Below are 26,969 nucleotides of genomic sequence, written 5' to 3'. Positions count from 1 at the left end.
ATAGCGTACACATTCAAAATATATGTCTATACATCAGGAGGCAGGCTCAGATGGTGTTAGGCCCAGTATGGATTGCACGTGATTGCACAAAGGTTAGAAAGGGTACCGTATCCCCGGATAACATGTATGGATAGCGTACACATTCAAAATATATGTCTATACATCAGGAGGCAGGCTCAGACGGTGTTAGGCCCAGTATGGCTTGCACGTGATTGCACAAAGGTTAGAAAGGGTACCGTATCCCCGGATAACATGTATGGATAGCGTACACATTCAAAATATATGTCTATACATCAGGAGGCAGGCTCAGACGGTGTTAGGCCCAGTATGGCTTGCACGTGATTGCACAAAGGTTAGAAAGGGTACCGTATCCCCGGATAACATGTATGGATAGCGTACACATTCAAAATATATGTCTATACATCAGGAGGCAGGCTCAGACGGTGTTAGGCCCAGTATGGATTGCACGTGATTGCACAAAGGTTAGAAAGGGTACCGTATCCCCAGATAACATGTATGGATAGCGTACACATTCAAAATATATGTCTATACATCAGGAGGCAGGCTCAGACGGTGTTAGGCCCAGTATGGATTGCACGTGATTGCACAAAGGTTAGAAAGGGTACCGTATCCCCAGATAACATGTATGGATAGCGTACACATTCAAAATATATGTCTATACAGCAGGAGGCAGGCTCAGACGGTGTTAGGCCCAGTATGGATTGCACATGATTGCACAAAGGTTAGAAAGGGTACCGTATCCCCGGATAACATGTATGGATAGCGTACACATTCAAAATATATGTCTATACATCAGGAGGCAGGCTCAGACGGTGTTAGGCCCAGTATGGATTGCACGTGATTGCACAAAGGTTAGAAAGGGTACCGTATCCTCGGATAACATGTATGGATAGCGTACACATTCAAAATATATGTCTATACATCAGGAGGCAGGCTCAGACGGTGTCAGGTACAGTATGGATTTGACGGCCCAGATTACACAGAGGAGGAGCAGGGAGAGGTAAAGATTGCAAATGCTGGGGCCCTGCCCAAGCAAGGGGGGCCCACTCGTGGGCGTCGGTACTGGCACTGGGCCCCTCATAGTACAGCAGTGTGTCTGACGGCGGGTGTGCACTACCACCGTCAGAGACACTTGATTGCACTATGAGGGACCCTGTGCCAGTGCCCGCGCCCAAGAGTCGGCCTACCCACCTGTCCAGGGCAACGGCACTCGTGTCGTGCGCTAGGTGGTGACCCCGGCCATGGGGGGGGAGGCAGCACAGTTAGGGAGTTTTAGAAAGTGGCATATGTTGATGTTGGACATTCAGCTGATGCAAAAGGCGAAATAGGTGAAGTCCCAGGAAGAGGTGGACCAAAGCAAGCCATTTTTCTGTCACCCTATGTGTCATCAGGGGAAGGTGGGACAAAATCCTTGGAAACCCATGCATGGTTCATTTTAATGAAGGTTAGATCATCCACATTTTGGGTTGACAGACGGGTCCTTTTTTCTGTCAGGATTGATCCAGCTGCACTGAAGACTCTTTCCGATAGCACACTTGCAGCTGGGCAAGCGAGCTCCTGTAAGGCATATTGGGCCAATTCAGGCCAGGTGTCCAGTTTAGCGGCCCAATAGTCAAAGGGGAATGACCTGTGTGGGAGAACATCGATATGGGAGGAAAAGTAGTTTGTTACCATAGTTGACAACTGCTGTCTCCTGTCACTTTCCATCGATGCAGTATTACCAGTTGTGTGAGCGGTATTTGAAAAATCAGTCCACAACATTGTCATGAAACCCCTGTCTCCAACGCCACTTCTGCTGTGTGCACCACGAACACCTCTGCCAAGCTGCCCCCGGCCCGTACGGCTCGTGTGAGAACCATCACCGCTGCTGTGTGCTGGGAATGCCTCAAGCAACCGATTTACCAGAGTTGCTTGTTTATCAGCCAATATTAGGTCAAGGTTCTCCTGTGGCATGATGTTTTGTAATTTGCCTTTATAGCGTGGATCCAGGATGCTGGCCAACCAGTAGTCGTCATCATTCATCATTTTGGCAATGCGGGGGTCCCTTTTTAGGATCTGCAAGGCATAATCTGACATGTGGGCCAATGTTCCCGGTGTCAATGATGCACTGCGAGTGCTGGGTGGAAGGAGCACTTTCTGGCAAATCCACATCCCTCCAGTCACGCACAAACCCTGTACCAGACCTTGCCACGCCAACATTTTCACTTGCCCCACGAGATGCATCCTCCTCCCCTAAGTAATCATCCCCATCATCATCCTCCTCCTCTTCTTCCTCCACCTCGTCCAGGAGAGGTCCCTGAGCAGACAATGGCTGAATGTCATCAAGGATTCCCTCCTCCTCTTCCTCCTCATCAACATTGGCTGCAGACGCCTGCTCCTTAAGGTGCGTCAAAGTTTGCATGAGCAGACGCATAAGTGGGATGCTCATGCTTAGGATGGCGTCGTCTGCGCTTACCAGCCGTGTGCATTCCTCAAAACACTGAAGGACTTTACAGAGGTCTTTCAGCTTCGACCACTGCACACCTGTCAACTCCATGTCTGCTCTCAAAGTGCCTGGCCGTGTATCCTCCCACAAATGCATTATGGCCTGCCTCTGCTCGCACAGCCGCTCCACCATGTGCAGGGTGGAGTTCCACCTTGTTGCAATGTCGATAATGAGGCGGTGGTTGGGAAGGTGGAGCAATCGCTGCAGCTTCTGCATACGAACGGAGTGTACAGGCGACCGGCGGATGTGCGCGCACAGTCTTCGCACCTTCTGGAGCAGGGCTGTTAACTCCGGATAATTTTTGAGGAAGCACTGCACCACCAGGTTCAAGGTGTGAGCCAAGCAAGGTATGTGGCTGAGTTTTGAAAGGGCTATGGCTGCCACAAAATTATGGCCGTTATCACTAACTACCTTGCCTGCCTCAAGATGTACACTGCCCAGCCATGACTCAGTTTGTCGCTTCAAGTACTCGGCCAGCACCTCGGCGGTGTGTCTGTTGCCCAAACACATCATCTGCAACACAGCCTGCTGACGCTTTCCACTAGCTGCTCGATAGGGGGACACATCGTGTGCAACAGTGGCAGCTGCAGATGGAGTGCTCGTACGACTGCGCTCTGTGGACGAGCTTTCGCTTCTGGAGGAGGAGGAGGAGGAGGAGGGTCGAACGCCTACAGCCAACTGTTTCCTATACCGTGGGCTAGGCAGCACTGTCCCACCACCGCTGTCCCCTGTGGACCCTGCATCCACCACATTAACCCAGTGCGCAGTGATGGACACGTAACAGCCCTGGCCATGCCGACTGGACCATGCATCAGTTGTGAGGTGCACCTTTCCGCTCACTGACTGCTTGAGTGCATGGACAATGCGGTCTTTCACATGATGGTGGAGGGCTGGGATGGCTTTGCGAGAGAAGAAGTGGCGACTGGGTAGGTCATAGCGTGGTACTGCATAGGCCATGAGTTCGCGGAAAGCTGTGCTTTCCACCAACCGAAAGGGCATCATCTCAAACGAGATTAGTTTGGCAATGTGGGCGTTCAAACCCAGTGTAAGCGGATGAGAGACTGAGTACTTTCTTGACCTACTCATAGTGTCTGGGAGGGTGAGCTGGACTTGAGAGCTGCATATGGTGGAAGTAGCGGTGGACAGGGCGGACTGAGAGAGGGTTAATGTTGGTGATGGAGTTGGTGTTCTTTCTGATGGCCTAGAATCAGTCTTTCGTTGATATAACAGTGGGATTCCCTGACTGCTGTGGCCTTGCAACGACACCTCAACATTTGCTGCTGTGCTAACCGGTGGGCTTACAGTGGGGGAAACAATGTAGCGTTGCTGACTACTTTCGTTGTGATCAGTTGCACATGTGGCACCTGAGGTTTGGTGTTGTGTCCACGCTTGCAAGTGCATGCTGGTTAAATGTCTAAGCATGCAACTGGTATTCAAATTTTTCAGATTTTTCTCTCGGCTAAAGGTCTTTGCGCACTTCTTACAGATAACCTTGGCCTGATCATGAGGATTTTGTTCAAAAAAGTGCCACACTGCACTCTTCCTACTTTGGCAGACATTTTGCGGCCTAGCACGCTGTGATCTTTTGACCCTCTGGACAAGTTGTCCAGCAACTATTTTGATGTTTGGAACCTGTCTTTGGAGTGCTCCGGGCCTGCCAGATAACAGCTGTTGCGATGTCGATGTCTGCTGTGGATGCTCCTCATCTGAGCTATTGGAAGCAGCACCCTCTTCCCCCAATGGATGCCAATCTGGGTCAACAACTGGGTCATCCATCACCTCCTCTTCTATGTCATGTGCACCTTCCTCTGTGTCACCGTTTATGGTGGTATAGTGTGCGGGAAGGGGCACCTGAGTCTCATCAGGGTCAGAATCTGGCTCTGTACACTGCGAGGACAATGTAGTGCTCTGAGTGAATGTACCAGCAGAATCATCCATCAGCGGCTGTGCATCAGTGCACTCCATGTCAGATTCATCTTGGCCTGGGTAATTCACCATTTGACTTGATAATCCAGGCATGGTATGTGAAAACAGCTCCATGGAGTAATCAGTACTATGGCCTGCGTCATCCTTCAATCTTGGTTGGGGTGATGGACACAAGGAAAGGTGTGGTTCATGAACATGAGCCTCCAATGACGACTCAGTGCTTTTACTTTTTACAACTGAAGAAGAGGAGGCGATAGAGCTGGAGGCTGAGTAAGCAATGTAAGACAAAACTTTTTCCTGATGCTCTGGCTTTAAAAGCGGTTTGCCAACTCCTAGAAAACTAAGCGTTCGAGGCCTTATGTAGCCAGACGATGACGCAGGCTCAACACCTCCTGCATTCGGTCCTATTTTGCTCTTGCCACTACCATCAGATCCACCACCAACACCATCATTACCAGCTGCCAACCCCCGCCCAATTCCACGGCCTCTTCCACCAGCCTTCCTCATTTTTGGTAGAAATGTAGACAAAATCCAACAAACTATATAGTAATGTAAAACAAGGTACAAGGTGTCTATAGGACAGGGGAGATTTTTAATTTCTGCACACCCTTGTGGACACTGGACACTTTTGGATTGTGTGGGGCCCAATGAATATCTGAGCGCTATGTGACAGGCTCGATGGCACAGCTGTGACCAAAGTGACGAAAGGATAAGGGAGATTTTGAATTTCTGCAGACACTTGTGGACACTGGACACTTTTGGAATGTGTGAGGCCCAATGAATATCTGAGCGCTATGTGACAGGCTCGATGGCACAGCTGTGACCAAAGTGACTAGAGGATAAAGGAGATTTTGAATTTCTGCACACACTTGTGGACACTGGACACTTTTGGATTGTGTGAGGCCCAATGAATATCTGAGCGCTATGTGACAGGCTCGATGGCACAGCTGTGACCAAAGTGACGAGAGGATAAGGGAGATTTTGAATTTCTGCAGACACTTGTGGACACTGGACACTTTTGGATTGTGTGAGGCCCACTGATATCTGAGCGCTATGTGACAGGCTCGATGGCACAGCTGTGACCAAAGTGACTATAGGATAAAGGAGATTTTGAATTTCTGCACACACTTGTGGACACTGGACACTTTTGGATTGTGTGAGGCCCAATGAATATCTGAGCGCTATGTGACAGGCTCGATGGCACAGCTGTGACCAAAGTGACTAGAGGATAAGGGAGATTTTGAATTTCTGCAGACACTTGTGGACACTGGACACTTTTGGATTGTGTGAGGCCCAATGATATCTGAGCGCTATGTCACAGGCTCGATGGCACAGCTGTGACAAAAGTGACTAGAGGATAAGGGAGATTGGATTGCTTTTAAAAAAGCAGTTTGCAGAGCAGTGGGTAAACAGCAATGCCAGCCTGTCAGGAAGCCTTAAAAGGCAGCCCAACAACCAACACCACTGATACACCACAATATAGCCTCCCCTTGCACTGCACAGTGACTGGTGTGTTGTGCAGGCCAAATCGCTAGCAGCAGAAGCAGTTTTGTTTTCTTCTCAGCAGGACAAAAAAAAAAAATTGGGATTGCTTTTAAAAAAGCAGTTTGCGGAGCAGTGGGTAAACAGCAATGCAGGAATGTCAGGAAGCCTTAGAAGGCAGCCCAACAACCAACACCACTGATACACCACTATATAGCCTCCCCTTGCACTGCACAGTGACTGGTGTGTTGTACAGGCAAAATCGCTAGCAGCAGAAGCAGTTTTTGGTGTCTTCTTCCCTGCCTAACGCTCTCCCTACAAAATCATCAGCAGCAGCAGCAGCTCTCCCTATTCTGAGATCAGCATGAGTAACATGGCGGTCGGCGTGCACGCCCTTTTATACCCCCTGTGACACCCCCCAAAGCAAGCCAATCACTTGCATGCCCTTCTGAAAGATGGTGGTGACCCGTGCCTATGTCATCACGTTGCCCACAGTGTCCGTGGATCCTGATTGGCTGAAAAAGAGCGCAAAACAAACTTTTGAAACGCGACTTTGGCGCGTAAGTCGCCGACCTCGTGGCCGACCTCATCCTAGGGTCGGGTTTCGTTTCATGAAACCCGACTTTGCCAAAAGTCGGCAACTTTTGAATTGTTTCGACCCGTTTCGCTCAACTCTACTGGTAGCATAAGGATATTTAAGTTCCACCCCTATCCATCTTGGGAATGTCAGAACAGGAATTTACATAAATCTCACCTTCTTCTAGACTTAGGTGGCACCGAATTTGGCAGAATTGAATCCTAAAAATGATCAAGTTATTGTAGGAGAAATCCGCGCAAATAGGGTCTTATCCCGTAGACACAATAGGGTATTACTCAGATTAAACTAACCTGATATATCCGTTGAAAAAGCATGAAATGTGAGTGGGTCGCCCTCCCAGGGCTGTGGGGTACTCGGTACCGGGCCGGTGTCAGGGGAATGTGTCACAGCAGCGGTGACCCGGTCCGTGGCACTGGGCGCCCAAGTAATGGGGGAATATAGTTAATGGAGTGGAATAGTTTGTGACGCCACCTGTGGTGCTCGGCAAGGGAGATGTTAAGCCGAATGTGAATGTGTCACAGCAGCGGTGACCCGGTCCGTGGCACTGGGCGCCCAAGTAATGGGGGAATGTAGTTAATGGAGTGGAATAGTTCGTGATGCCACCTGTGGTGCTCGGCAAGGGAGATGTTAGGCCGACGCTGCAAACAGATCCACTGGGACTGATGGTATGGTGCAGCAAAGATGTAATAGCTCCCCACAGGTGAAGCTATAGTCCCAGGGCAGTGTAGATGTGGCTGGCACAGGGATGTAGCAGTGCCGTAAGGGTAGGAAGCAGACAAGACACAGCAGGGTGCAATTTCTGTACCTTTACTTGATAACTGCAGTCCAGGGTCCTGATTACAGATGGTAACGGAGCAGGCTAGCCTGGAAGCAATTAAGGGATTCTCTCTCAGCAGACGGGCTGTGCAGTCTCCTTCCTAGTGCTTGTTTGAATTAAGTACTCCCAGTACTAAGTTACTGTGAAGTTCCTCATGTCAGATGTTCCCAAGAACCTTACTTGCACGGCAGACAGCTGTAGCCTCTCTCGGGGACTCCTCGCTCTGAGTCCTGGCTCACTATCCAAGCTGCTGTTGTGCCTCAAGTCTTAGATGGGAGTAGGGCATTTACAGCCTCCTACTCCTCTGGTATCTGTTGTAAGACCGTTAGTATCCGTGCAACCGTGGAGACCAGGCTCCAGTTCTTGCGCTCTCACTGCGAGGGAGCTCTCCTTTCCTAGCTCAACCTCCAGCTTCTCTCTCCACGTCTGCACACTTCTCCATCCGCAGACTAACTGACCACTCCATTCTCTTGGCCCTCAGAGAGCACTCCTCCCCTTAATCCTGGTTCAGAGTTCCCCCTGCTGGCCTGGAATGGAACTGTGTTGCCCATCATTGCCTCCAAGCCTCGCATTACCCTCCCCTGGAGGAAGGCAAAGCCACTGTGGTGACCATACTCCTGGGGGCGCCACATGAGCATCAGCTGCAGCAGATCCATGGGTCAGCCAGTTACCGTTAGACATCAAGTAAAGGGATTTTTTGTGGATGGTTTCCTCGCTGCTGGATGAGCTAATATCCCAGTATGATGTGTTGAAAAGACAGTGGTTTATTAGACGCGTTTTGAAGTACAAAATTACTTCTTCCTCACGATTGACCATATATACTTCCAAACATGTCAAATAAAACACTATCTTTTCAACTCATCATACTGGGATATACGTCTTAGTTCATCCAGCAGCTCGGAAACCATCCACAAAAATCCCTTTACTTGATCCTAAAAATGATGGCTGTCCTGGAAGCTATTGGCAGCTATGAAGACCCTTTTTTTCTTATAGTGATGTAATGGCCACATTAGGGAGGTAGCCATGGGTGAGGTACTTATGTTTCACGCCCTGGCACGCTGCATGAAAATGGAGGTTCTGTCTGGGTGTGTGGACTTTAACTAAGGGGGCGCTTTGCCTTTGCAAGTCACATGGTGCGGGTAACTTAGGCTGGTCAGGACTGGATTTTATAGAGTTCAATGAGGGAGACCACCACTAATAAACTGTCTTTCACTAAACCATAACGTGGGGAGGCGTATGTACAGTGGGTACAGAACATCTTACATATTCTTTCTTTACTTCCTAAACCCACACAGTTCTGTCTGAGTTAGTTCCTCTGCCTTCACCACAACCCAGCCCAGCTCAGTACATCGGGATTCGGGAGCCTCCCTTGTCCCCAATAACTGCACTACAGTTCAGTAAGCGAGAATCCTAATTCTCAATCCACGGCTCCATGTTCTTTTCCCCTCAGGGGAGCTACTTCTGCCACTATGGCTATTACTCGGCTTCTCGGCTGGCCGACGCTTTGGAACTACCACATGGGGAACTCTCTTCATTTCTCTTTCCCTGCTCCAATTCATCCTGTTACCTCTATGGCTTGCAAACTCGAGACCATCCTACTAGGTCGCCTGCCCCAGATCACGTCCTTGGAAAATCACTCGCTCCTATCTCTTTTCACTATTTTGGATCACTCCTTGGTCTCCTCTCACTTCAGGGACACCCACTTCATGCGGTTTTGCTGGCTGGTCAGACCATAGGTCTGCCTCTACTGTTCGCTGGGCCCTATCTCCTTTCCCAACCGGAAAATTCTCTGTACCTTCACGTTAGCTCTCCCCACTTTGTGCTAGTCTTAACTATTAATCCTAACTGTCCCTATTACTCCCTACTGCTGGGCAGACAATCTCTATGACTAATAACATATGTCACTAAACAAATTACACATTCAAATGCATGATTACAATACTTGTGTGTTCAAGGGGGAAAACAGGCAACACTTCCATTTTCTTACAGTGATAGGGTCTGACGTGCTCTTCTTCTCGCCCCTTGACTGGCACATTGCATTGTGTAAGTCGCCTACTCTTCAGTTTCATCTGAAATCTATGGAATTAAGATAGGAAATGTTTTCTCTTCTCTAGTCAGAAGTCAGGACGTATGCAAGGGTCTCCTGAGAGCGAGCTAGACATGGAATAAAAGAAAAGTTGGAGAACGATAAGGGGCGAGATCAGTGTGGAAAGAGATAAGATTTGGCAGAAAGAGGATGTTATATCTGTGAGGTCTGCAGTCAGCTGCACCCCATCCGTCCGGCTACAAAACTCCTTTCTTCAGGCTCTTTACAATTCCGCCGGGTTATCGCTCCGCAGCGGAGCCACATGCCGGGCCTGGCAGCGCCAATGGGACTGTGATATCCATAATGTAATAATGGACTTCAAAGAGGATTGGAAAGTCAGCATCTGACAGGATCTGTAACTCCGCAGCGACGTGGACAACGCAGATCCGCTCAGCGTGTAATTAATTAGTCCTGCTAATGAAATATCCCTTTTTATCTGGGATATTAAAGACTGACTGTAGTACACACATAGGAGAAGAGGAAAAGAAGGAGGGAAAGATAGAATGAAGGAAGGCAGGAAGGATAGAAGGAAGGAAGGATAGAAAGTATTAATGAAGGATGGAGGGAAAAGGAAGGATAGAAGGAATTAAGGAAGGATGGAGGGGAGTATAGAAGGTATTAAGGAAAGGTGGAAGGAAGTGGGTTGCCCTCCCAGGGCTGTGGGGTACTCGATACCGGGCCGGTCTGTCAGAGGGGAATGTCACAGCAGCGGTGACCCGGTCCGTGGCCCTGGGCACCCAGGTAAAAGGGATTAAGTGATGGAATAAAGTTTATGAGTGAATGATTCGTGACGCCACCTGTGGTGTTCGGCAATGAAGATGTTAAGCCGACGCTGCGGACAGATCCCCTGGGACAGATGGTGTGGTGCAGCTATGATGTTATCGCCCTCCACAGGTAGGGCAGTAATCCCAGGTCAGTGAGGATAGGTGTTGAGGAAGAGGGTGCAGTGCCTGGCACAGGGATGAAGCAGTGCTGACGGGGTTGCAGGAAGAAGGCAAGGACACAACAGGGTGCAGTTTCTTTACCTTTACTTTGCTTGGCAAATGCGGTCCAGATTACAGATGGCACAGGAGCTGGCTAGCCTGGAAGCAACTTAGGAATCTCTCTATGCAGATGGGTTGTGTAGTCTCCTTCCTAGCACTTATTTTTAGGTACTTGCAGTACGGTGTTACACTGAAGTTCCACTTGCTTATTCTCTTTAGAACTCCCTCATATAGCAGACAGCTGTAGCCTTCCTCTTCTGGCTCACACGTCGCTGTTGTGCCTCCGAGTCTTATGTGGGAATAGAGCATTTACAGATTCCTATTCCTCCGGTTTCTGTTGCAGGACCATCAGTGTCCGTACAACCTTGGAGACCGGGCTCCAGATCATGCGCTATAGCTGGGAATGAGCCTGAACTCTCTGCTCAATCTCCCAGCTCTTCTCCTCACGTCCACACACATTTCCCTCCTCACACGAACTCCTAATTTCCCCTTCCTGGCCCCCAGAGAGCAGCTCTTCCCCCAGTTTTGGGTTCAGAGCTCCCTCTGCTGGCCTGGAGTGGGAGCTGTGTTGTGTGTTGTGATTAACTGACAGAGAGACCTTTCATTTCTTCCAAGCATGACATCTCACTCCCTAGGAGGAAGGTAATGCCACTGTGGCGACCATATTCCTGGGGGCGCCACATTCCCCCCCAGTGCAATTCAGTACTCCCGGACTGAAGAAAACATGCAAACATATTAACAAATGAACAATTATAACTGTAACAAGATTTCAAAAATGAAAAATTACAAAAACCAAAGCTCAAAAATAGTCCTGATGACGATTAGTCCATGCGTCAATGTCCATGGTCCAATTCCTGAGCAAGTTGGCAAACTATTTACAAGTAGAGTTTTGACCACACATAGTCCTGTGGTCCAACTGTCCATTGAAACAAAAGAAAATATCCAAAAAGTCTTACAGAGTCTCTGTAGGCACAAAACTTGAAACGTTGCATATTTACAGATTAACATTTACAAAACTTATCTATATGCGGAACCTTAGGGGTGGAATACCTTGGGTACTACGGACAGACCTATGTAGCACTGGTGTGGGTAAACTAGGTAGTAACTGTCTGTGAGCTCTTAGACTCACCATGGGCATGACAGATTCACCACTGGCAGGGCAAAGGTTCTCTGGCTCCACTGCTGGTGTAACATCCACTGCCTGAACTTCCTGATTTTCAGAGTTCTCTTGAGTCTCTGCTACTTCAGTTGCAGTAGGCTGGGGAAAGATTATGACAGGGACTACGATGGCTTGATCCATTCTTGTCCAGTTTGCAGCAAATTCTCCAAGTACAGTGCTGACCTTTTCTTCTTCTATGGGTTGAAGGTTGTTTTGTTCTTCCATCCTTTCCTTTAACTGGTCAGGGCACAGTTTCAGATGATCTCTCGACACTGCTGATGAGGTTTCTCCTCCATCCTTACTGATAAGGCACACTTTGGTGTTGTCGAAGTTTGATGGTAAGACGGTGTAGGGTTCAGCTTCCCATTGGTCATCCAATTTATGCATCCTTCTTTTCCTGTTTAGGACTTGTTCTCCTGGCGACAAGGGAACTGCAGGTGCATGTTGATTGTAGTTCTTCTCCTGTTTTTGTCTCGCTTGAGCTAGACTCTTTTCTATGCACTCTTGCACTCTACGGTACTGATGCTGCCGCTCTGTATCCCAGTCAGCATCTGGTGATGTTTCCTCAGGTGTAAGGACTCCCATATCCAAATCAATAGGCAACTTGCCAGGCCTCGCTCTCATTAGGTAGGCTGGAGTTGGTGGAAGTCACAGGAATGTGATTGTAGAGGTCGACCAGATCTGGCAACTTCTCTGGCCACAGATTCCTCTCTTCCAAAGGCAAGGTCTTCAGTAGATCGATCAACACTTGATTCATCTTTTCACACATGCCATTGGTCTGTGGATGGTACGGTGTTGCCCTGATCTTCTTGCAACTGTACAAGTTACAGAATTCCTGGAACACTTCCGCCTCAAAGGCTGGACCTTGATCTGTAAGCACTCGCTCAGGATATCCGTGTGGTCAACAAAAGTGCTGTTGGAATGCTCTGGCTGCTGTCCTGGCTGTTTGATCCTTGACAGGCACGACTACCAGGAATCTCGAGTAGTGGTCAATGATTGTAAGAGCATAAATGTAGCCTGAACGGCTTGGAACCAGCTTCACATGGTCTAGGGCGACCAACTCAAGTGGTTGTTTGGTTATTATTGGCTGCAAAGGAGCTCGCTGGCTGTTACGGTCCTTCCTGCGCACGTTACATTGTCCACACTCCCGACACCAGTTTTCAATGGCTTTCCTCATACCAGCCCAGTAGAATCTCTCCCAGAGCAAGGCCTCCAACTTCTTCCATCCGAAGTGTCCAGCTCCATTGTGGTATGCTTCCAAGACCATTGATGCCTCCCTCTTTGGGACTACTGTAGCGCCCCTGAGGCTCAGTTGCCACAGAGGTACTGCACCTTCTCCTAAGGTGTAGTGCCCCACCATCCAGGTAAGGTGGGAACTCCTTTCCACGCTCCAACACTCGCACCCCACACAACAGGGTAGTTCTGCACAACCACATTGCGGCTCAGTGCTTAGAGAGTAGCAGAGCACCTCTGGTGGTTCCCTGCTTGGATCACTGGATGTGCTGGGAGGTGGGTGGAGTTGAGATATATAAAGAGTGGGAAAGTGTAGTATTACAGGTTCAGTCTGGCAGAAGGTCAGGCGGGTAAGAAGTCACTCAGACAGGAGTGAGGATCACTGGAAGAAGGGATGGAGGAAGGAGTGCTGCAGCTGATTCAGTGATCTGAGCCAGCTGGCACGGGAAAGGGAAAGAAGGAGAAAGACGTAGAACTGCAACCTAAGCTTCCATAAGAGAGAGAAAGATCAGTACGGAATGAAGGAGTAAGGAGAACAGAGAGGACGTGGGTGGGAAGAGGAACCCTTCCTATAGGTTCTCAGCGCAAGGCCGGGGCCCGGTCCCCGAGGTTGTATGGACACTTAAGGTTCTGCAGCAGACACCGGTGGAGTAGTTGGCTGTAAATGCACTACTCCCATCTAAGACTTGGGGCACAACAGCAACTGAATAGAGAGCCAGGACTCTGGAGAAAGGAGTCCCCGATAGAGGCTACAGCTGTCTGTCATGCAAGTAGAGTTGACAGGAGGAACTTCAGAGTACCACGGTACTGGAGCTCTTCAAACTAAAAGGCGCAATAGAGGAGTCGTTCAGGAAAGGTACATGTTGGCGGAGTGTTGGTGTAACAACCCTGCTGGCATCACTGCATGGTCTCCCATCCCTCGCACACCAACTTACTTTCTGCTTCAAGCCATGCTGTGAATTCTGTCTGTTGCCAGCTCTGTGCCTCTGCTCTCCATGTTTCCAGACTGTGTGTATAGGGGGGCGGCGCCTGAACTCTCTGGTTCTTATGCAGTCTGGGTGCACCTGTGTAATCTGTCTCTGACCAATCACCTGGAGCCCTTGACTATTTAGTTTCGCCACTCCCACCGAAACATTGCCTGTGCAATGTCTAAACTCAGTTAGCTCCTTGCTGCTGAGCTAGCCAGGCCCTGTTCTGTATCTTGCCTTCTCTGAAGGCTCTTACTGCGTACTCTTGTGTCTTGGTACCTTGCCTAGCATTTCTCTGTTTGCCTGCCAGGAGGCAGAATATCCTGGCCCTTGAGTCTTGGTCCTTGTGTCTTTGTGTCTCTGTCTGAACTCAGTCTTACCTTTGTCTATCAGTCTCCCTTTCTCCTTGTCCGTGGCTCCCTTCCTTGCTGTGTTTTTCCTTGTGTCCTCCCTGTCTGTGCATCTGCACTCTCGCAGATTTATCTTTGCATCTGCACTCTAGCCGCCACTGCAGAACCTCTTGCTGCAGCTTCTCTCCACAGACCTTGTGGTTCAGCTTTGCTCCATTCCTGCTGCCACTGCAGAACCTCTTGCTGCAGCTTCTCTCCACAGACCTTGTGGTTCAGCTTTGCTCCATTCCTGCTGCTGCTGCAGAACCCCTTGCTGCAGCTTCTCTCCACAGACCTTGTGGTTCTGCTTTGCTTCAGTCCTGCTGCCGCTGCAGAACCTCTTGCTGCAGCTTCTTTCCACAGACCTTGTGGTTCTGCTTTGCTTCAGTCCTGCTGCCGCTGCAGAACCTCTTGCTGCAGCTTCTCTCCACAGACCTTGTGGTTCTGCTTTGCTCCATTCCTGCTGCTGCTGCAGAACCTCTTTCTGCAGCTTCTCTCTCCACTTCTGCCTTCACCTGCACCTCCTGTGTGAACAGGTCCAAACCTGTCCCTTCTTATTTCACTCTTGCCTGCCTGCATCCATACCTGCACCTCCTGTGTGAACAGGTCCAAACCTGTTCCTTCATATTCCACTCCTGCCTGCCTGCATCCATACCTGCTGTGTGAACAGGTCCCTACCTGTTCCGTCTCAAGCCGTGCCCGCCTGTCCTGTGTCTCAAGCCGTGCCCGCCTGTCCTGTGTCTCAAGCCGTGCCCGCCTGTCCTGTGTCTCAAGCCGTGCCCGCCTGTCCTGTGTCTCAAGCCGTGCCCGCCTGTCCTGTGTCTCAAGCTGTGCCCGCCTGTCCTGTGTCTCAAGCCGTGCCCGCCTGTCCTGTGTCTCAAGCCGTGCCCGTTTGCCCTGTGTCTCAAGCCGTGCCCGCCTGGCCTGTGTCTCAAGCCGTGCCCGTTTGCCCAGTGTCTCCAAGCCACGCCTGCTTGCCCTGTGTCTCAGTCTGCCTGTTAGTCACATCTGTCCAAGTGACTTGTCTCCAAGTGGGATCAGCAGCCACAGCCAGACACCACCCTGGAGTGGCAACCGACAGCTATCTGCCGCACAAGCCTGACCTCACCATCAGAGGCTCCAGTGAAGACCAAGGTAGCTGTCGCAGTCACGCCCCTTCCAGGGTAGTCTGGTCTGTGGCACAGTGGGGCCACAAACCCCGGCTCGCGCCATTCAGCCAAGGCGCGAGCGTGACAGTTGGAGCGGAGAAGCCTGAGTTGCCCGGGAGGTTGATTGAGTCTCTGCTCCGGAGGACACGGCACGGAGGCAGGCATCAGTGTGTACCACAAACTGTGAGTAAAGCTTTGGAGCTACAAGCCCTGGAGTCTTCCATTCAATTGTGCGCCAACACTGCCAGCACCGCTACATCTGGGTACCAACATTCCTCACACCACCTGCGCCTATTCTCATCTATTGCCATTACACTGCCCTGGGGTTACAGCTTCACCTGTGGGGAGCTATACCATCTATGCTGCAACACACCATCAGCCCCAGAGGATCTGCATGCAGCGTTGGCTTAACATCTTGCTTGCCAAACACCACAGGTGGCGTCACAAACTATTCCACTTCATTAACTACAGACCACCATTGATTTGGGCGCCCAGGACCACGGACCGGGTCACCGCTGCTGTGACACGTTCCCCCCTGACATCAGCCCGGTACCGAGTACCCCACAGCCCTGGGAGGGCGACCCATGATCGCTGGGCGCCTAGGGGGCGCTGGACAGCTGACATTTGCTTCATGCAGCACCCGGATAGCCCTGTCTTTAATGTCTGCAAAGTCTAGATCAGGGTTCTGTAGGGTTATGATGCGCAGCTGTGCTCTGTGGGTACTGGATAGGAGTCCCTCAATAAAATGCTCCTTTAACAGTCTGTCTCCATCTTTCACACTGTCTGGATCAATCTGCTTTATGGCTCGCAGCGCCTCCTGCAGGTTAAGGGCATAGTCCCGTATACTGTCCTGCACTCTCTGCTTACTCCCAAAGAATCTCATCTTTATTTCAGCTGCAGGCGAGTGTCAAAGGTGCTTTTTAGCTTAGCTAGGATCTTTTTAACAGTCTCTTTATCAGTGTCCTGCCAGGCTTTTACTTCCCTTTGTGCTGCACCAGTTAGCTGCCCAATAAGGATGTTCACTTTTTGGTTTTCAGACAGAGGATACACCTCAAACAAACTGCACAGTCTCTCTTTAAATTCACTCAGGGTATGTGATTTCCCTGAGTACTGTGGTAACCAGGCCACTCCCGGTATATAGGGCATAGACAGCGGCATTATGGGGACTGCTGCGGTGGGCGCTGATTCTCGCGGCGCTCTGGAGGCAGCGCTGGCTACTGGATTCTGCGGTGCCATTGGAGCCGCAGCTGCGCTGGCCCCTGCATCCTGCGGCGCTGTGGGGGGTGCGGTGGCATCCACCGCTGCATCTGCTCTTGCCTCAGACATTCTCCTCCCCCCCTAGTTAACGTTGGCCAGGCCCTGGATTGCGCATGCTTGGAGGCTGGATGATCAGGGGGACGCTGGGACTACAGGCCTCTGCTTCTCACTTCCCGCTCGCTGGCCTCTTCCCGCGCAGCGCTTCACTTTTTCGCGCTTTTCGGCTGGCTCCACCCACGACGGCCCACCCCTTTCATTTCCCGTGTGCGCCAAGCCGCGGGGTAATGGCGGCGATGGCGCCGACAGTCTGTGGCACACAACACAGTCTCTGACACACAGGACCCGGGGACACTGGGCTCCGTTAATCCTGTTCGTGATGCCAAAATGGGTCGCCCTCCCAGGGCTGTGGGGTACTCGGTACCGGGCCGGTCTCTCAGAGGGGAATGTCACAGCAGCGGTGACCCAGTCCATGGCCCTGGGCGCCCATGTAAAAGGGATTAAGTGATGGAATAAAGTTTATGAGTGAATGATTCGTGACGCCACCTGTGGTGTTCGGCAATGAAGATGTTAAGCCGACGCTGCGGACATTTCCCCTGGGACAGATGGTGTGGTGCAGCTATGATGTTATCGCCCTCCACAGGTAGGGCAGTAATCCCAGGGCAGTGAGGATAGGTGTTGAGGAAGAGGGTGCAGTGCCTGGCACAGGGATGAAGCAGTGCTGACGGGGTTGCAGGAAGAAGGCAAGGACTCAACAGGGTGCAGTTTCTTTACCTTTACTTTGCCTGGCAAATGCAGTCCAGGGTCCAGATTACAGATGGCACAGGAGCTGGCTAGCCTGGAAGCAACTTAGGAATCTCTCTATGCAGATGGGTTGTGTAGTCTCCTTCCTAGCGCTTATTTTTAGGTACTTGCAGTACGGTATTACACTGAAGTTCCACTTGCTTATTCTCTTTAGAACTCCCTTGTATGGCAGACAGCTGTAGCTTTTCTCTTCTGGCTCACACGTCGCTGTTGTGCCTCCGAGTCTTATGTGGGAATAGAGCATTTACAGATTCCTATTCCTCCGGTTCCTGTTGCAGGACCATCAGTGTCCGTACAACCTTGGAGACCGGGCTCCAGATCATGCGCTATAGCTGGGAATGAGCCTGAACTCTCTGCTCAATCTCCCAGCTCTTCTCCTCACGTCCACACACGTTGCCCTCCTCACACAAACTCCTAATTTCCCCTTCCTGGCCCCCCAGAGAGCAGCTCTGCTGGCCTGGAGTGGGAGCTGTGTTGTGTGTTGTGATTAACTGACAGAGAGACCCTTCATTGCTTCCAAACATGACATCACACTCCCTAGGAGGAAGGTAATGCCACTGTGGCGACCATACTCCTGGGGGCGCCACAGAAGGAAGGAAGCAGGGATAGAAGGAAGAATGGTGGGTAAGAGGAAAGGATGGAGGGAAAGAAGGAAGGTAGGGGAAAGAGGGAAAAAGAGGGAAGTAGTAGAAGGGAAGAAATGAGTGAATGATGGAACAGAAGGAAGGAGAAAAGGAAGAAAGGGAAAAGAGTGAAGAAAGTAAGGCGGGAGAAGAATGGAAAAGAGAGAAGGGGTAAGGAAGAGATGGGGAAAGAAGGAAGAGAGTGAAAAGAGGGTGGAAGGAAAGGAGGAGGGAAGGAAAGAGAAGAAAGGAAAGAAAGAAGGAGGGAAAGAAGGATTAAGCAAATGTAAGAAAGAAGGTAAGAAAGAATATGACAGAAAAGAAAGAGTAAGAAAGAATATGAGACTATAGATAGATATAGAAAAAATGAGAAAAAATATGGGACTAGGTAGGTAGATGAATATGAGAGATAGATAAGAGATGAAAGAAAGAAAAAAGTAAGAAAGAAAATTATATGTAAATTAATAAAAAAATTATAGATAAATAGACACTTTTAACCAATGTTCTTTCCAGAATACAGCCACACAATGTCCTCACAATACTGCCTTTTACTGACCAATTAATCTGACCACAAAATGCCTAAGCAATACCTTAAGTATTCACATACCACTAGCATATAATGCCTACCTATCAAAGCCGCAGGTTACTCATATAATGCTGCCATCAAATTACGTGTTCAGTGTCAAAATAATATCCCCATACAATGTACAGTGTCTAAATAATACGTAATACCGTCATGGAGAACGTAAATCACATTTCACATACAAACACTACCTCTCATATGAGTCCACAATACGGCAATTCTACCGTATTTCTCTAGAATTCTGTCATACCGAGCTAAATAACAACACGGCTTGGATTTATGGTTAATTTAAAGTAAAGGCAGTGAAGGGTAAAGAGTACATTTTAGGTCACCCCAGTAGGTTGTATTTTTTGAGGGGTCGCCGGTGGGGGACAGGGCAGTGTCAGACCAGGAGAGTTGGTATCAGTGAGGCAACTATAATTTCTCCAGTGTTTTATGCCATACTTAGCCTTTAAAAAAATAATTACCATGGACCTTCCCATGAAGTTGTGCAGCCTGCTGGGCAGATACTTATACTCCTCTCCTCATGTGCACGGATCATTATGGAGTCACTTATTGTCGTAGTTCTTACTTTCTATAGTAATTTATATATGGAAGAAGGATTTGCAGGGTTAATGGGGAGAGTGGGGGATGGGGACGGTGGGTCCGCTGTCCTTTGTTTTGTTTGTTTCATATTTTGCTTTCCAGTTCTAACAGTATTTATCCTGGACCGAACAGAATTAAACAGATTATGCGGCCCATTAATTTTCCCATGTAAGCTCGATAAAAGCTCGCTGGCTGGAGATCTGCCCGCTCGCTCTTGTTGGGTGGTCTACTGTTTAATGGGCTCTTTACCTGGCACAGATTACTGAGCTGTTACATTGTGAGGTTTGGCCCATGTTCCTCACGTCTTCCTTTCATATAAGTGTCCAGAGATTGAGGCCGTTCCTTCATTGAGGGATAATGGACCCCGGGGGTGATTGAGAATTGATGTAAGTAGAGCTCCCCGATACAGATAGTGACTTCCTGGGGGGCAGTGCCTGTGGACGGTGCAACTCCAAATATTGTGTGCACCGAGACTGAAAGTTCAGCTCCATCCGAACAGAAAGAAAAGAAGCCGTAATTCAGAAAGTGATGACACCAAATAGAATCTACAATATCCTGTACCTCGAGTGTCAGTGTCATTATCCCATACCGTGAGCGTCAAAAGTAAATAACCGAGTGTTGGTATCATTATCCTGTGTCCCCAGTTTGAGCATCCTTATCCTGTACCCCAAGTGTCAGTGTCATTATCCTGTACCCCAAGTAGCAGCGTCATTATCCTGTACCCTGAGTGCCCATGTCATTATCCTGCACCCCGAGTATGAGCGTCCTTATCCCGTACCCCGAGTGTCAGTGTCATCCCATACTGTGAGCGTCATAATTAAATAGCCCGAGTGTTGGTATCATTATCTTGCGCCCCCAGTGTGAGCGTCCTTATCCTGTACCCAGAGTGTGAGCGTCCTTATCCTGTACCCTGAGTGTCAGTGTCATTATCCTGTACCCCGAGTGTCAGCATCATTATCCTGTACCCTGAGTGTGAGCATCCTTATCCTGTACCCCGAGTGTCATTATCCCATACCGTGAGCGTCATAAGTAAATAACCGAGTGTCGGTATCCTGTTAGCGTCATAATTAAATAACCCGAGTGTTGATATCATTATCCTGTGTCCCTAGTGTGAGTGTCCTTATCCTCTACCCCGAGTGTGAGCATCCTTATCCTGTACCCCCAGTGTTAGTGTCATTATCCTGTACCCTGAGTGTCAGCATCATTATCCTGTACCTCTGAGTGTCTGTGTCATCCTTTACCCCGAGTGTGAGCATCCTTATCCTGCACCCCAAGTGTCAGTGTCATTATCCTGTACTCTGAGTGTCAGCATCATTATCCTGTACCCCGAGTGTCAACATTATTATCCTGTACCTCCGAGTATCCATGTCATCCTGTACCCCGAGTGTGAGCGTCCATATCCTGTACCCCGAGTGTCAGTGTCATTATTCCATACCATGAGCGTCATAATTAAATAACCTGAGTGTCTGTATCATTATTCTGTGTGCCCAGTGTGAGCGTCCTTATCCTGTACCCTGACTGTCCGTGTCTTTATCCTGTACCCCGAGTGTCAGTGTCATTATCCTGTACCCTGAATGTCAGCATCATTATTCTGTACTCCAAGTGTCTGTTTCATTATCCTGTACCCCGAGTGTGAGCGTCCTTATCCTGCACCCAGAGTGTTAGTGTCATCATCCCATACCGTGAGTGTCATTATCTCATACCCCGAGTGTCATTGTCATTATCCTGTACCCTGCAGGTCAGTGTCATCATCCTGTACCCTGAGTGTCAGTGTCATTATCCTGTACCCCGAGTGTCAGCATTATTATCCTGGACCTCGAATGTCAGTGTCATTATCCCATACCGTGAGCATCATTATCTCATATCCCGAGTGTCAATGTCATCATCCTGTGCCCCGAGTGTCAGCGTCATTATCCTGTACCCCGAGTGTCAACATTATTATCCTGTACCTCCGAGTGTCCATGTCATCCTGTACCCCGAGTGTGAGCGTCCTTATCCTGTACCCCGAGTGTCAGTGACATTATTGCATACCGTGAGCGTCATAATTAAATAACCCGAGTGTCGGTATCATTATTCTGTGTGCCCAGTGTGAGCGTCCTTATCCTGTACCCCGAGTGTGAGCATCCTTATCCTGTACCCTGAGTGCCGTGTCATTATCTTGTACCCCGAGTGTCAGTGTCATTATCCTGTACCCTGAATGTCAGCATCATTATTCTGTACCCCAAGTGTCTGTTTCATTATCCTGTACCCCGAGTGTGAGCAACCTTATCCTGTACCCCGAGTGTGAGCGTCCTTATCCTGTACCCCGAGTGTTAGTGTCATTATCCCATACCGTGAGTGTCATTATCTCATACCCCGAGTGTCATTGTCATTATCCTGTACCCTGCAGGTCAGTGTCATCATCCTGTACCCTGAGTGTCAGTGTCATTATCCTGTACCCCGAGTGTTAGCATTATTATCCTGGACCTCGAGTGTCAGTGTCATTATCCCATACCGTGAGCATCATTATCTCATATCCCGAGTGTCAGTGTCATCATCCTGTGCCCCGAGTGTCAGCGTCATTATCCTGTACCCCGAGTGTCAGCGTCATTATCCTGTACCCCGAGTGTCAGTGTAATTATCCCATACCATTAGTGTCATTATTAGGTAACTCAACTGTTGGTGTCATTATTCTGTACCTCGAGTGTCAGTATCATTGTCCTGTACCCCAAGTGACAGTATCATTATCCTGTATCTCGAGTGTCCGTGTCATTATCCTGTACCCTGAGTGTGAGCGTCCTTATCCTGTACCCCGAGTGTCAGTGTCATTACCCTGTACCCCGAGTGTCAGTGTCATTACCCTGTACCCCGAGTGTCAGTGTCATTATCCTGTACCCCGAGTGTCAGAGTGTATGAAACTGAGTTAAAGAGAACAATAAATATCAAAGTTAAAAATAGCTGAAATGAAGTTTGCTTTTGACTGACAGGTCTCTCCGTATAAGCAGTCAACTGGATCAGTGAGGAAAGCCGTCATCTGGGACCTGCTTTGAACCAGCCATCTGTGACCTTTAGGGCCCCCTCACACACAGTGAGATTGCTAGTGAGATCGCTGATTTTGTGACATCACAGCGATCTCACCAGTGATATCGCTGTGTGTGACGGGGATCAGCGACCGGCCCCCTTGCCAGGTATCATTGATCGTGCAGGATCGTCCCGGGCCATTTTTTGATCATTGGTCTCCCGCTGGCCAGCACGCATCGCTGCGTGTGGCAGTGAGAGACCAGCGATCAGCGACGCTGGATGCTGGTTTCCAACGTAAACATCGGGTAACTAAGAGCCGCGCGGCTCTTGGATACCCGCTGTTTACCCTAGATACCAGCGCACGCTGGTATCTAGGGTAAACAACGGGTATCCAAGAGCCTCGCGGCTTTTAGTTACCCGATGTTTACGTTGGATACCAGCGTGCACGTGGATCGGAAAAAAAAAATCTCCAATTTGGAATTAGTCGTCTCTCCAGGATTAGAATGTCCTCACGTTTAATTTTTTTTCATTTCCTCACTCAAGTGTAATCACCTCTCGTCTGGTCCAGGAAGCATACTTGGCCTTCAGCCTTCGGCAGCGGCCCATCGGGTCAACACAGCGCAGGGTTCTGATTGGCTTAGTGGCTGTTAGTTTAGGACTCCACATAAGATGCCCACCAGGAGAGCGCAATTAATTTATTGGAGGTCTCTGCTGGCTCACTCCTTATTTCTGATCTGCGGCTCAGACTTTGGGCAGTCGACCATACTAAAAAAAATTTTTTTTTTCCAATGGCTGAGAATTTATCTGCTGAGAGAAGCAAAGACCCTCTTTTATAACCCTCAAACCACCACTTAAATGAGCATGGAAAATAACGTTTTCTGACCACGTATGGCGGCTGGAAGTCTGCACAGAGATATTTGCACAAAACTTGTTCCTAATACTGCAGGAGAATATTGGGCTGACACCCTGAACTCGAAAAGGGTTCCCGCTCATGAGCAGGACTTAAAGGGAGTGGTGACCTTATGTAACCTGGGGCTTTAGATTTTTCACTATGAATGTATGCAGATGGCTGCCTAAATTATTTAGTCATTTGTGAAGGATAAGGACATTTTTTATCTTTTTTTTATTTCACTTTTTTCCACATGTATTTTAATTTTTTTGTATGCATTTTTTATCTCTTTTTCAGTTTTGTTAATTTGCATCTTTGTATATTTGGGAGTTTTTAGGTATATAGAGAAAGAAATAAACTTTTTTATATATTTTTATATACTTTTTTTATACTATACTTATTTATACTTTATATAATAATGTTATATTTTTTAAATTTTAATTTTGCATTTTTAGGTTTTAATTTATATAGAGATAGAATTAACTTATTTAAATTTTATGGTTCTGTTTTTCATTATTTATTTATTTATTTTTTATGTGTTTTATATATCATTTAGGCTAAGTGCAGATGTACTTTTTGGCCCTGCGGATTTTTCCACGCAGAACTGAAGAAATCCGCAGGTCAAATGACCTGCATTTTTCCTGTGGATTTCTTCCTGTTTTCTTGCGGCTTTTGTGCGATTTTCCCCTGCGGATTTCCCCCTGCGGATTTGGGGAATGAAGCAGGTGGAAAACCGCACAAAAGAAGTGACATGCTGCATATTTTGAACCACAAGAAAACCGCGCGGTAAAATCTGCAGCGTCTGCACAGCGTTTTTTTTTTTCTATTAATTAACATGCTACTGTACATCACAATGCGGACATGCAGCGTTTCTACGCGGAAAAATCCGCTGCGGATCCGCTGGATATCTGCATCGTGCGCACATGGCCTTAAAGAGAGATCTCATGAAACTATATTTTTATTTTACTTATTTCTATTTTTTCTTTATGTGTTTTTTGTATTTTAATACATAGGTATTTATTATCTATATATAGGTGATATATAGATATCGCTTATATTTAGATAGCAATAAATTATAAAAAATTAACCATTTTTATTTTCATTTTATGCATATTTGAATGGTCTCCACTATAGTTGAGGGACTTTAGTCAGATCGGGTCCATGAAACAAAATTTGTTTCAGATGAAACTGGTCAGACTAGAGCAAAAAAGTCGGAGTTTCCTCCGAAACCCGACCCCAATGCAAGTCAATGGGAAATAAAAGTCGGCATTGAGCGGATGACATTCATCCACTCAATGCCGACTTTTAATCCCCATTGACTTGCATTGGGGTCGGGTTTCGGAAGAAACTCCGACTTTTTTTGCCCTAGTCGGACCAGTTTCATCTGAAACAAATTTTGTTTCATGAAACCCGATCCGACCAAAGTCGCTCAACTCTAGTCTCCACATAGTATTGTTATTTTAGCCTTAGTGAATTATTATTATTGCTATTAATAAAAATAATAATAATAATAATAATAATAACGGGGGGTAGATTTGCTTTGTGCATGGTTTACATTGGTATTTTTTTTCTGGATTGTAAAACAAGTACATTATTTTAAAAAAAATCAACTTTTTTCTATGTCTTTACAAGCTTTTCTATGTGTTTTCTTATACGTATATATAATTTTGTTTCATGGTTTTTTTTTTTCCCTTTACAGATGCTTTTGAAAGGCGCTACCTCTGTAGCATGCTGCTTTTGAAAAAAAAAATTAAAGACCCAGTGAACTGTCAAAAATAGGTAAAAAAATGCACTTACAGCTAAAAAAAATAAATAAATATATATATATACATATACAGTATATAAATATTTTGCTTTTTTTTTAAAGTATAATTTTTGCAATCATTGCTTCATATGTCTCAAACTAACCAAAATCTGGGATTTAATAATCCAGTGAGTCTGCTAATCCAGAAGGAATTTCCATCATAGAAAAGTAATATAAAGTGGAATTGCACAATACCAGTGGCAGAAGACTGTGAAGATGATGAAGTCTCTTTGATTAGAGAGACTTCATAGGATCATAGAATTATAGAATGTTGGAGTTGGAAGAGAACCCAGGATTATCGTGTCCAATCCCCTGCTCAAAGCAGGATTCACTAAACCATCTCAGACATATGTCTGTCCAGACTCTGTTTGAAAACTTTCATTGAAGGAGAACTCACCAACTCTCGTGGCAGCCTTTTCCACTCATTGATCACCCGCACATGTTTTTTTTTTGCATTTTCTTTTCATTGAATATATACAAGTGCGTCTCACAAAATTAGAATATCATCAAAAAGTTAATTTATTTAAGTTGTTCAATACAAAAACTGAAATTTGTATATTATATAGAGTCATTACACACAGAGTGATCTATTTCAAGTGTTTATTTCTGTTAGGCCACATGCACACATTCAGTATTTGGTGATATTTTTTTTTTACCCCAGTATTTGTAAGCCAAAACCAGGAGTGGGTGATAAATGCAGAAGGGGCGCAAATGTTTCTATTATGCTTTTCCTCTGACTGTTCCACTCTTGGTTTTGGCTTACAAATACTGGGGTAAAAACTTACCAAATGCTGAATGTGTGCATGTGGCCTTAATGTTGATGATTATGGCTTACAGCCAATGAAAACCCAAAGTCATTATCTCAGTAAATTAGAATACTTTATAACACCAGCTTGAAAAATGATTTTAAAATCCGAAATGTTGGCCTACTGAAATGTATGTACAGTAACTGCACTTAGTACTTGGTCGGGGCTCCTTTTGCGTCAATTACTACATCAATGCGGCATGGCATGGAGGCGATCAGCCTGCTGAGGTGTTATGGAAGCCCAGGTTGCTTTGATAGCAGCCTTCAGCTCGTCTGCATTCTTGGGTCTGGTGCCTCTCATCTTCCTCTTGACAATACTACATAGATTCTCTATGGGGGTAAGGTCAGGCGAGATTGCTGGCCAATCAAGCACAGTGAAACTGTTGTTTGTAAACCAGGTATTGGTAGTTTTGGCAGTGTGGACAGGTACCAAGTCCTGCTGGAGAATGACATTTCCATCTCCAATAAGCTTATTGGCAGAGGGAAGCATGAAGTGTTCTAAAATTTGCTGACTTTAGTCTTGATAAAACACAGTGGACCTACACCAGCAGATGACATGACTCCCCAAACCATCACTGATTGTGGAAACATCACACTAGACCTCAAGCAGCTTGGATTGTGGCCTATCCACTCTTCCTCCAGACTCTGGGACCTCGATTTCCAAATGAAATGCAAAATTTACTTTCATCTGAACACAATACCTTGGACCACTGAGCAAGAGTCCAGTTCTTTTTCTCCTTGGCCCAGGTAAGACGCTTCTGGCATTGTCTATTGGTCATGAGCAGCTTGACACAAGGAATGTGACACTTCTAGCCCATGTCCTCTATACGTCTGTGCGTGGTGGCTCTTGAAGCAATGACTCCAGCAGCAGTCCACTCCGTGTGAATCTCAACCACATTTTTGAATGGCCTTTTCATAAGAATTCTTAGAAGGCTGCAGTTATCCCGGTTGCTTGTGTACTTTTTTCTATCACAGTTTTTCCATCCACTCAACTTTCCTTTAATATGCTTGGATACAGCACTCTGTGAACAGCCAGCTTCTTTAGCAATGACCTTTTGTGGCTTACCCTCCTTGTGGAGTGTGCCAATGACTGCCTTCTGGACATCTGTCAAGTCAGCAGTCTTCCCCATGATTGTGGAGCCTACTGAAACAGACTAAGGGGCCTTTTGAAACACTTAGGAAGCCTCTGCAGGTGTTTTTTGTTAATTATTCTAATTTACTGAGACTGTTGGGTTTTCATTGGCTTTCAGCCATAATCATCAGCATTAACAGAAATAAATACTTGAAATAGATCACTCTGTTTATAATGACTCTATATAATATACGA

The sequence above is a fragment of the Dendrobates tinctorius genome, unplaced genomic scaffold, assembly GCF_039654945.1.
Source record: "Dendrobates tinctorius isolate UK_male_01 unplaced genomic scaffold, ASM3965494v1 ptg000013l, whole genome shotgun sequence".
Classification (NCBI taxonomy): domain Eukaryota; kingdom Metazoa; phylum Chordata; class Amphibia; order Anura; family Dendrobatidae; genus Dendrobates; species Dendrobates tinctorius.
The sequence above is the reverse complement of the archived record's forward strand: the minus strand, read 5'-3'. Positions refer to the sequence as shown.